At 31.4% G+C, this 10,365-nt stretch overlaps 1 long non-coding RNA gene across 1 annotated transcript; it reads left to right on the top strand.

Moving 5' to 3' along the window:
- Nucleotides 1–619: 619 nt before the first annotated feature.
- On the top strand, nt 620–10,087 carry LOC127722023 (uncharacterized). Its single transcript, XR_007991607.1, has 3 exons — nt 620–657; nt 1,460–1,504; nt 10,008–10,087. It is a non-coding gene; the product is annotated as an uncharacterized LOC127722023 (long non-coding RNA).
- The last annotated feature ends 278 nt before the right edge of the window (nt 10,088–10,365 follow it).

The raw sequence follows: 10,365 nt of genomic DNA, 5'->3' as shown, positions 1-10,365 counted from the left end.
ATGCATTTGATTTTCGTTCAAAGTTTTCCATAGTTTCACATTTTCCTCGGAATGTGAAACCAGATCGTTAGAGAAGAAGAGATAACTGTGTTTGGTACAATAGATATCCATAGAATTTTGTTCAAATGTGTCCGGGTAAAAGAACAGATGATAATAGAATATTCATAATTAATAATATAATCAATAAACATGTAAATAAATGCATCTTTAAATTGTTTGAAATATGTAATTCGTGACCCATTTTGGGGGGCATTAATACACCGGGCTATCATTAGGATGAGCTTGGCCATTCCTCAGAAATCGACGGGAGTACAACATCTCGTGGTAAGTTTATATAGATATATGTGTACATGTATCGTATATGTGTGTTTTGAATTGATAACAGACATGAGGCCGTTGAAGGCCGTATGGTGTCACCTATAGTTGCTATTTTTAAGTAATCTTCTCTCTGGTAGAGAGTATGACTTATTTTTTGTTTCTGTTTCCATGTTTTCATTGCTTGTTTGTTTGTTTGTTTTAAAACGTTTGGAGGTTTTTTAATAGGTGGAATTTATTAACTATAGCATATATAGTAAAAGATATACACTGTGACATGCAAACTATTTATTACAGATGACAATTTTATGCCAGGTGATGAAACAACAACGCAATTTCACGGTAATTCAATTTATTCATGTCATGTGTGTCCAACCAATTTTACAGATTTCTTATTTTTAGAATTTTTTTGTTTTTACTTTTGAACATATTTCATCTGGTAGAATAAAAACTATCTAAACACAACTACAATTCCTTGTGCCTGTTCTATGATACAAAATCTTGTTAGGCTTTGTGAAAAAATTGAATATTACAAAAGGAAATGTGGTATGACTGCAAATGAGACAACTGTCCACCAGAGACCAAAAAACTACTGGGATGTACACAACTAAGGATCACTGTATGTCTTTCAACAAGAAGCTACACCCATACCGTAAATATAACTAGAAAATTCATGGTCATTAAACTACCGGCGTGGCTTATGCTAAAAAATAAATGAACACTAATTATGGAGACAACAACCAACGTTAACCAATGGATAACAGGCCCTTGAATGGGGATAGATACATACATATTTGTTTACATGTTTCTGTGTGCTCCACACTCTTAACCGCGGAAAGTGGTTTTACAGCACATAATACGTGCAAACAGTAAGAATCAGTTTGAAAGGGCTTCAATGTTTAAACAAGTACTAAGCACAACACTAAAAGACAAATAATTAACAGACGCAAAACACAAATCTAAGAATACTTGCAATTGAAAACCCAGTGTCAATTAATACAAGAACCATGTTTTGCAGAATTAAGAAAAAGGTTTTTTTATTATTTGAAGAATTTATTCTCTGAAATTTTCAGTGTAATGTTTTAAAAAAAAACTGTTATTTTATTTGGACTTATTTAGAGCTTGACATATTGTATTATTGCAGGATTAAATAAAACATCCGATGAGGAAAGTAGACCCGGATCTTATGGTATGTTAATCTTATTTTATGCTTAAAATATGCCGACAGTCAAAAATAATGTGTGTGTTTTGGTGTCATTCACGTATGTATTACATCAAATATTGTTCCTATGACTTTTATGTCGTCGTCTCACATCTGTTACAACTATGTACGGTGTGTGTACTAACAGTAGACATGTTAAATAGAAAAAAAAATCTCACCAACATGAATGCATGAAAAAAGTGTATGAGTAAAAAAAATCAGAACATGTGGTGTGATTGCCAATGGGACAACTCTCCACCGAATGACATAGAAGTTTATAACTGTAGGTCACTGTATGGTCTTTTGCATAGTTTCACATTTTCCTCGGAATGTGAAACCAGATCGTTAGAGAAGTAGAAATAACTGTGTTTGTACAATAAATATCCATAGAGTTTGATTCATATGTTCCTGTGTAAAAGAACAGATGATAATAGAATATTTATAATTGATAATATAGTCAATAAACATGTTCCTAAATGCATCTTTAAATTATGGAACGCATTGTCTGCCTTATGTTGATGATCATCATTATATGCAATGGTCACAGCATTATATGCAGTCGTGACAGCATTATATGCAGTGGTCACAACATTATATGCAATGGTTGCAACATTATATGCATGCAGTGGTCATAACATTATATGCAGTCGTGACAACATTATATGCAGTGATTAAAAAAATATATGTAGTGGTCACAACATTATATGCAGTCGTGATAGCATTATATGCAGTTGTCGGAACATTATATGCAGTGGTCACAACATTATATGCAGTCGTGATAGCATTATATGCAGTTGTCGGAACATTATATGCAGTGGTCACAACATTATATGTGTATTGTTGATGAAGGTGATGATCAGTCATAGTGATGATAATGATTGATGATAGTGATGTCGGTGGTTCAAATTCGGCAAACTTCGTAAATTTTTATCGGAAATTGCCGAATCCAGTCATAATTGATAATGGCCTGAAAACAAAATGAAACAGTTATTAAAGTCATGGAATTTAGGCAATTTGAGTGAAAATTTATCAGAGAAAAAATAACGCCTGCTATTGTCTGCAAATTGGACAGACATAATCTAATAAGTTTAGGGGTAGTTCATTCCGAGGAAATGATGAAACTAAGAGTTTAATGCATTAACTAGTTCTGTTCGTCATAAGAAATACGCATTGCATAATGTAAGTAAAATAATGATTAATAATAATAAAATATAAGAGGACAGTTTGTATACTATATACCTCGAGTTCATTTCCTACTGAAGAACTATTACTAGGTGCCACTTTATAGTCGATATTCAGTTTAAATGGCATACATTTTGAATAAAATAGTCAGCTGTCTATAAGATCTAAGTCTCATATCTTGCCAGCTTATATATGTCATGATAAAGCCATTATTTGTCTTCGATTTTCAAATTATTTTTACATGATTTAGTAACTAACAGATATGAAAAATGCAGTTTAAAGCAATTCATTGTAGGCGTTTAACATAACTTTACATCAATTGTATCCAACTTTTGCAAGCTTTTTAGCACGTAAAGCAGTTTGTCTTCTAAATATGAGCAGCAGTCTTTACCAAAGAGGTAAATTATCATATATGAAAGCATCGATCATATTTCACTACTTCAGATAAACATCTGTTTTGGTTATAGTTGATGCTCATATCGAAATATAAACTTTTATTTGGAAAATTTACTCTTTTCCAGACCCAGTTTAACATTTTCATTTATAGTTATCATCTCTTTATCATCCCTTCGGAAAACGGAGTTTGGGAGTGGATATAGCGTTTACTACGTTTGTTTGTCCGTCAGTCACGGTTAATATAAAAATAAGAAGATGTGGTATGTTTGCCAATGAGACAACTATCCAATAGTTCAAATTAAGTGGATGTAAGCAATTATAGGCGACCGTACGGCCTTCAACAATGAGAAAAACCCATACCGTATCGTCGGCTATAGAAGGCCCCGACATGAAAAATATGAAACATTCAACTGAGAAAACTAACGGCCTAAGTTTTGCCTTTTAAGGCCTAGATCGGAACAAACTGTGCGTCAAAGAGGAATGATTTACTATTAGTGCGCACATCTTGAATAGTAACGAATGTCCATGAAAAAAATGGGTCGCCTCGATCTAATTTAATTCTGGTTAAGTTTTGCATTAAAATACAAAATCTCATCAACTACAAGTCATAGAGGAATGATATCTTTTAGATCGCACATCTGTGATAATAACAAAGGACCTTAAAAAAAGTTGATCACTTCGACCTATATTTTACGCATGAATGATTCTGATTAAAATTTGTGTTAAGGTCCAGATGAAATCAACTACAAGTAAAAGAGAAATAATATTTTATTACTGAGTACGTCTCTGATATTAATGAAGGTCCGCACAAAAATGTTGTCACACAGGCGCTAGGATGGCGTTTTAAAATTATATAAATTATATATACTCTTCAACAACAACAACAAAAAATTAAAAAAAACAAAGAAAAATCGCCACTCGTTGTTATGTCTCTTAATGGAAAACTATTGTTTTACTGTGAATTATTGTTGTTGTTGTTGTTGTTATTGGCGTTCTAATTCATAAAATCTTGTCTTGTTGCTATAATCTGGGGATTTCAGTTATTTTTGCTAACAAAATGTTTCCCTATCCCATGTTAGGATCCTTGTCAGAAGTTGTAACTTGCAAATTTCATATCTGAATATTTTTCGTTATCTGGAAACTTTAATTTTGATGGTAGATCTGATTGTTTCTGTGGGGCTTTTTTCTCCTGCATATGGTGAACTTATGAGGTAAAAATCGGAAAACTGTCGAATCTTATTGGATTTTTATATATTGCATAGTCCGAATTATATACTTAAAAAGGATTTTCATTCATAAAATAGTTATTTTGCACTAAAAATTGCTGTTCCATGCCTTTTTAAAACAATATTGCAAATTTTATATGTTTTATTAAAATTCTATTTCGAATGACATCACTGACCAACAAAAATTAATTTGTTTCCAAAATGTAATACATAGTTAACTTCTGACAGATATTTGGTTCTCCTTGAAAAATACTGGGTCATGATATATCTAAATTGCAGTCCCGAGTAATCTGAAAATGTTTTTTTGGGGTTAAATGTTCAGAAATGCACAATTATATATGTTTTTAATACTCATTCTCTGTAACCACTTAAACTTTTTCGGCACACATAGTCACCGATCTTTCTGAAAATTGGCTGATATGTATATCCTATTAGCCTAGTCAGAAAAATAATGCCAACCGATATATATATTGGTTGGTTACCAAGGTAACAGCGGAGAAAGTTGGGAATTTTGGGAAAAATACAATATTTGGTGTAGTGTTGTGAAATTATGCGGCTACATCTATTAAAAAGAAACACAAAAACAATTAATTTCAGTCTTGTTTTTATCAAAAATCAAAAAAAGATATGGGGAATCTACCTAGAAACATCTGAAATTAATTTCTAAAAAATGGACATTGTGCAATATTCCTCACAATACGAATTATCTTTCTTTGACGGGTTACACTAATGACTGGACCAAAACGAAAATGCTAATAACTTTTTTATTTCTTAAAAATTTCGTCAAATTTGAATTGCTATAAATTTAGTCCATTTAATACATAAATATAAGAAAAAATATAGAAAACTTTTAAATCTTCATAAAACGTGACCTGACAAACGCTGACAATGACAGGACCAAATGAAAATGCTCATTACTTTTTTATTTCTTAAAGGATTTATGTTAAATTTGAAATATAATAAAATTTGATCATTTAATATATAACTATATGAAAAAATATAGAAAAAAATATTAAAAAATTCCGATAAATTCCGAAATCGTGACCCTTCTAACGTTGACAATGACCTGACCAACAACAGCAATGACCTAACCGATGACAATTTCTGTGTTATTTTATATCATTAAAAAAAAGGGGGAAAATATATGTTTTTGGGTAAAAAAAACCTTGACCTGACCAACGTTGACTGTGTCCTGATCGTTGTACTACCTAATACTTATTTATATCTTATAGGATTTGCTTAAAATTTATACATGTATAAAAACAAACCATTAAGATTGAATGGTAAAGTCTTTATCAAATAATAAAAAAACTGGGAAAAACAGTTAAGGGTACTGAGACGGGCACCAGGTCATTTAAACTTTTTATGGTATTGAGTAGTATATTGTATTTTACTGTGTTGTAAATTTTGTTGTATATTACCGGTTATAATTTGACACGTTTGATCACAAATATAAAGTAACACACAAAAGGTGTGAAGTAGGTCAAAAATTCATGTTAGTTGATAAATCCAATATAATTGTTTTTTAATATTTTCATAACCGTAAATAATTATTTCCACGTACAACTTAAGGCATGCCCGAGCCTTGTGTAGGATATCTTGGTAGTTTTAAATATTTTCATTAAAAAAAATAAACATTTCGCGGACTACTTTAGGTATGCCCGAGCCCCTGCATGCACGATATCTTGGTAGTTTTAAATATTTTAATAAAATATAAGTAAACATATTCAACGACTTAACTTGAGGTATGTCAAATGTTCTCGAAAGTCAATACATTTATCGTTTGCTAATATGTTTGAAAAGCATTTAATACTTTCTTATTTGATAAAATTAATGGTTCAATCTAAGTGTTTCTATAAATTTGATGCAAGGTATAAAGTCATTTTTCTTGGTCATGATTACGGTCAGAATATAGGACAGAAAGTCACAGACAAAAAGTCAAAGACAAAAAGTCATATGTATTATATGTTATAAACATTGAGTTCTGTTTCAAAGTAAAATTTATTTTTTTTTGTTAAAAGAAAGACAATATACTAATTTTGAGAAACATCTTTCTGTAATGGGCTTTCAGCATGTTCAGTGAAATTCAAATTATATGTACATGTATATAATTCTTTTAAAGTTACCCTTTCACGGTAAAGAGTTATCATAATTTATGGTCAATATTTTTTAATTTGCTGCTAAAAATACATAAATTGTTATTTTCTCAAATTTCAATAATCCAATGCCTAATAAAAATGTTAAGATAGTGCTACCATAGGCGGATCTAGGTGACCTGAGGGCCCGTCCCCTCCTTATTTATTGGAAATATTTGGTTGATTACATATGGAATCACTGAAGCAAAAATGTAGCGGGCCATCACTTTAGGCAGTCAGTGGGACCCCTTATATGAAAATTGTCCAGATGGTATATTCCACCCCCCCCCCCCCCCCTAACTGTTCGTTTTAAGACCGCAGCCACCATCTGACAGATTTTCCGCGGGTCCTCGTAGGGAAACGAATCTTTTTGGAAAATCTCGAAAATTCCTCCCAGGCCAGAACGGCAAACAAGAAATGTTTTGGATGGATAGCAGGGACCATCGGGTCAACAGCCGACAGTACCCGCCCTTGTTGGTTACGCCTTTTTTTTTGCTAAAGAGCCCTTGTGTTAATTCTTTTAGGGGCACCCAAGATGACTTATTGAAATTTCTGTCCTTGTCCAATTGATCCCGATTTCCAGTGATATTTCAAATTGTCCGCCTTCATCCCAGCCTACCCATATTGCCGGACCTTTTTAAAATTGTCTATTTTTTTCAACTTCACCTCAAAAATGATCTTCATGTAGATACTCATCATCCAATAATACAATAATATTCAAAACGTATAGCTATACATGCTTTGCCATTTCAACATTGAGTTTAATAATGAATAAGAAAAATAAACAGCTCATAACATAGGTATTTTTTCCTTTATAGAAAGCAAGGTTAGATGGTCAATTATCATTTACCTAGAGGACCAACGTCTGACTCTTTTTGTTCTATTTTTTATTGTGTTGATGTGTATCAAATTATTGCCTTTAATTAATTTTGGGTCAGTAGACTAGCACTGGACCATTAATGTTCTTATTAAATTTATTGATTTTGTTCTCTTCTGAAATATGCATGAGATATTTGACACTGGACACAAAGCAAACCATAACTAATCGATCATTTCATTTTTACAAAAACTGTATACATTCATTGTTATATGTATCGAAGTTCATTAAAACGCATTTGTAAAAATTAGTACTTATCCGTATTTTTGCAAATGAACTACTTGTTTCTATGGCAACACATTCAATGGCAAATATTGTACAATTGAGTATGTAATTTTTTAAATGACTTTATTTATTTTTTTCTAAATTGAGTAATTTTTTTTCTTGTATATTTTTTATGATCATGAAAACAGACTGAAATTTCTTTATAAACAGCACTTTTATCCAGAATAGAGAAATTGTGTTTGTTTCCTTCAAGTGGTAACACCATTATAAAAATACTATACTAGCAAAATCATTTATATATACAAATGTGTGTATACAGTGAAACTTAATAAGTGTTTTAGTTTTCCTACTTTTGTGCACATTTAAGAAACTAACTGAAACTTTTTTCAAAATTGTTTTAAACTTGTGTATCAAAATGAAATTGTTTCCATAGCAACACAGTTAAAACTATAATACCGTTATATATGAATATGTCTAAAATTTTGATGATTACAATAATTTCTACATATTGTATATTTATTTTTTTTTCTGATTGCAGAATTAGGTTTTAAATTTTTTTTTTCAAATTTTTCAAAAAAAAAAAATTTCTGAAAAAATGAAAACTAAGCATTTTGTATCCATGGTAACAAAATATTGAGACATACTTCCCCATTACTTTTTAGCATCATTGATAAGATAAGGCTATGATATTTATGAATTCATGGTTGACTTTAACTCAGGTGTCCGCAAACAATTATGGTGAGCATTCAAAAATGACCTCAAAAGGGTATTTTTTACCTAATGCAAACCACATAAAAAGGGGGGTATATGTGATTATGATTGAAATAGAATATGAAAATATCAGTTATTAAATTACATCAATAAAATGCATATTTTTAATAAAATCATAAAACAACATTCATTCTCTTAATTATTTATGATGAAAAATTATGTTGAAAATAGCCTTTTTCAGCTTAAAATCATAGATATTCAGAAGAGGTAAAACTGGTCATCGGTTGCTATGGCAACCGATATGCTTAGCAACCAAAATTTTGCCATTTTTTGTTTATTTCATCAAGACTGGTAAGTGTGTGAAGTTTGAAGAAAATCCATGACCATGCGTGCCACACTCCCTATATAAGAGTAAAAATTGTTACAGAGAACCAGTATTAAATACTTAAAGTATAGACATATTAAGTTTTGATACTAATCATTGAAATAAGATAAAATGACATTAAAAATGCCCCTGGCGTGGAATACGTTCTTGGTAAATTGGTCCTACTTCTTTATTTCCTTATTTCAATTTAGAGTTTTATATATTGTATAGATAGCTGTCTATTGTTGCCGACTGTATGATTCCGGGGTTGTACGGATATCTTTGTCGTTGGGTTGCTATCTCATTGACACATATCCATATCTCCTTTCTTCATATGAATATGAAAGGAATGAGACATCGTACGTAGATTGAGTGTATCGACGTGTTTCATGTACGCAAAATATTTCTGTCCAAGTGCAGAATCTGCTGTCGGTGGTTGACCGGTTGTCATTTTTCCATGTTCGTTTTTTTTTTTCAATTTGTTCATTCTTTACAACGAGAAGCTTTAACCTTTATTGTTCCTTTACATAAGCCATTGTGATGTGTATAAAACATTAAAAGAAATATTTGTATATTTGGACAGCATTATACGAAAACAAAACGATCTCTTCAGAGAAAATTAAAAAAAAATCAAAGTGGGAACAAATGATCAAATCATATAAGACATCGAAAAGAGGAGACTCCCAGTAATAGTTTTGGTGTAAAGTCATGGCACCACATGATTTGAGGAACGGACCTCGATCATAGGTTCCCGGTGGACGTCGATCTGAGTCTTACATGTATATGAAATAAGGCACTGAATATTGACTAAAGCCTTTAGGTGGCATATAGCTTTTGGTTTGTTTTAATGATATCAACTCGAAACATACAGTATAAAAATGCCATTCAAAGTTTTATTATTATCATTCATTATTGGTAAATTACATTATGTCGTGCGTATTTCTTAAAATAAATAGAAATAGTTAATGCATTGAACTCTTAGTTTCATCATTTCCTCGGAATGAACTACCCCTAAATTTATGAATGCATAGGTCGCGTTTGAGAAAAATATATGAGTAAAAAAATAAAGAACATGTGGTATGATTGCCATTGGGACAACTCTCAACCAGTGACCGAATGACATAGAATTTTACAACTGTAGGTCACTGTAAGGTCTTTTGCATGGTTTCACATTTCCTCGAAATGTGAAACCAGATCGTTAGAAGTAGAAATAACTGTGTTTCGTACAATAAATATCCATAGAGTTTAATTCATATGTTCCCGTGTAAAAGAACAGATGATAATAGAATATTCATAATTGATAATATAGTCAATAAACATGTTTATGAATGCATCTTTAAATGGTTTGAAATATGTTACTCTTGACCCATTTTAGGGGGCAATAATACACCGGGCCATTATAATGATGAGCTGGGCCATTCCACAGAAATGGACAGAAGTGAAGCATTTCGTGGTAAGTTTATATATATTTGTACATGTATCGTACATGTGTGTTGAATTGATAAAAAACATGTGGCCGTTAAAGGCCGTATGGTGTCACCTGTAGTTGCTATTTTCTACGTCATCTTGTCTCTGGTAGAGAGTTAACGCATTGGCAATCATACCACATTTTTTATATAAGTAAAACATCAAACTACTTCTTTTGATTATTACTTTTTCTTACACCTTAATATACATAAATGTTGCTGGTTATTTGAAATCATTTCATATCACTTTGTTTGCATGTACACATT

This window comes from Mytilus californianus, unplaced genomic scaffold (assembly GCF_021869535.1).
Source record: "Mytilus californianus isolate M0D057914Y unplaced genomic scaffold, xbMytCali1.0.p SCAF_12, whole genome shotgun sequence".
NCBI classification, from domain to species: domain Eukaryota; kingdom Metazoa; phylum Mollusca; class Bivalvia; order Mytilida; family Mytilidae; genus Mytilus; species Mytilus californianus.
This window is presented reverse-complemented; position numbering and strand designations above follow the sequence as displayed.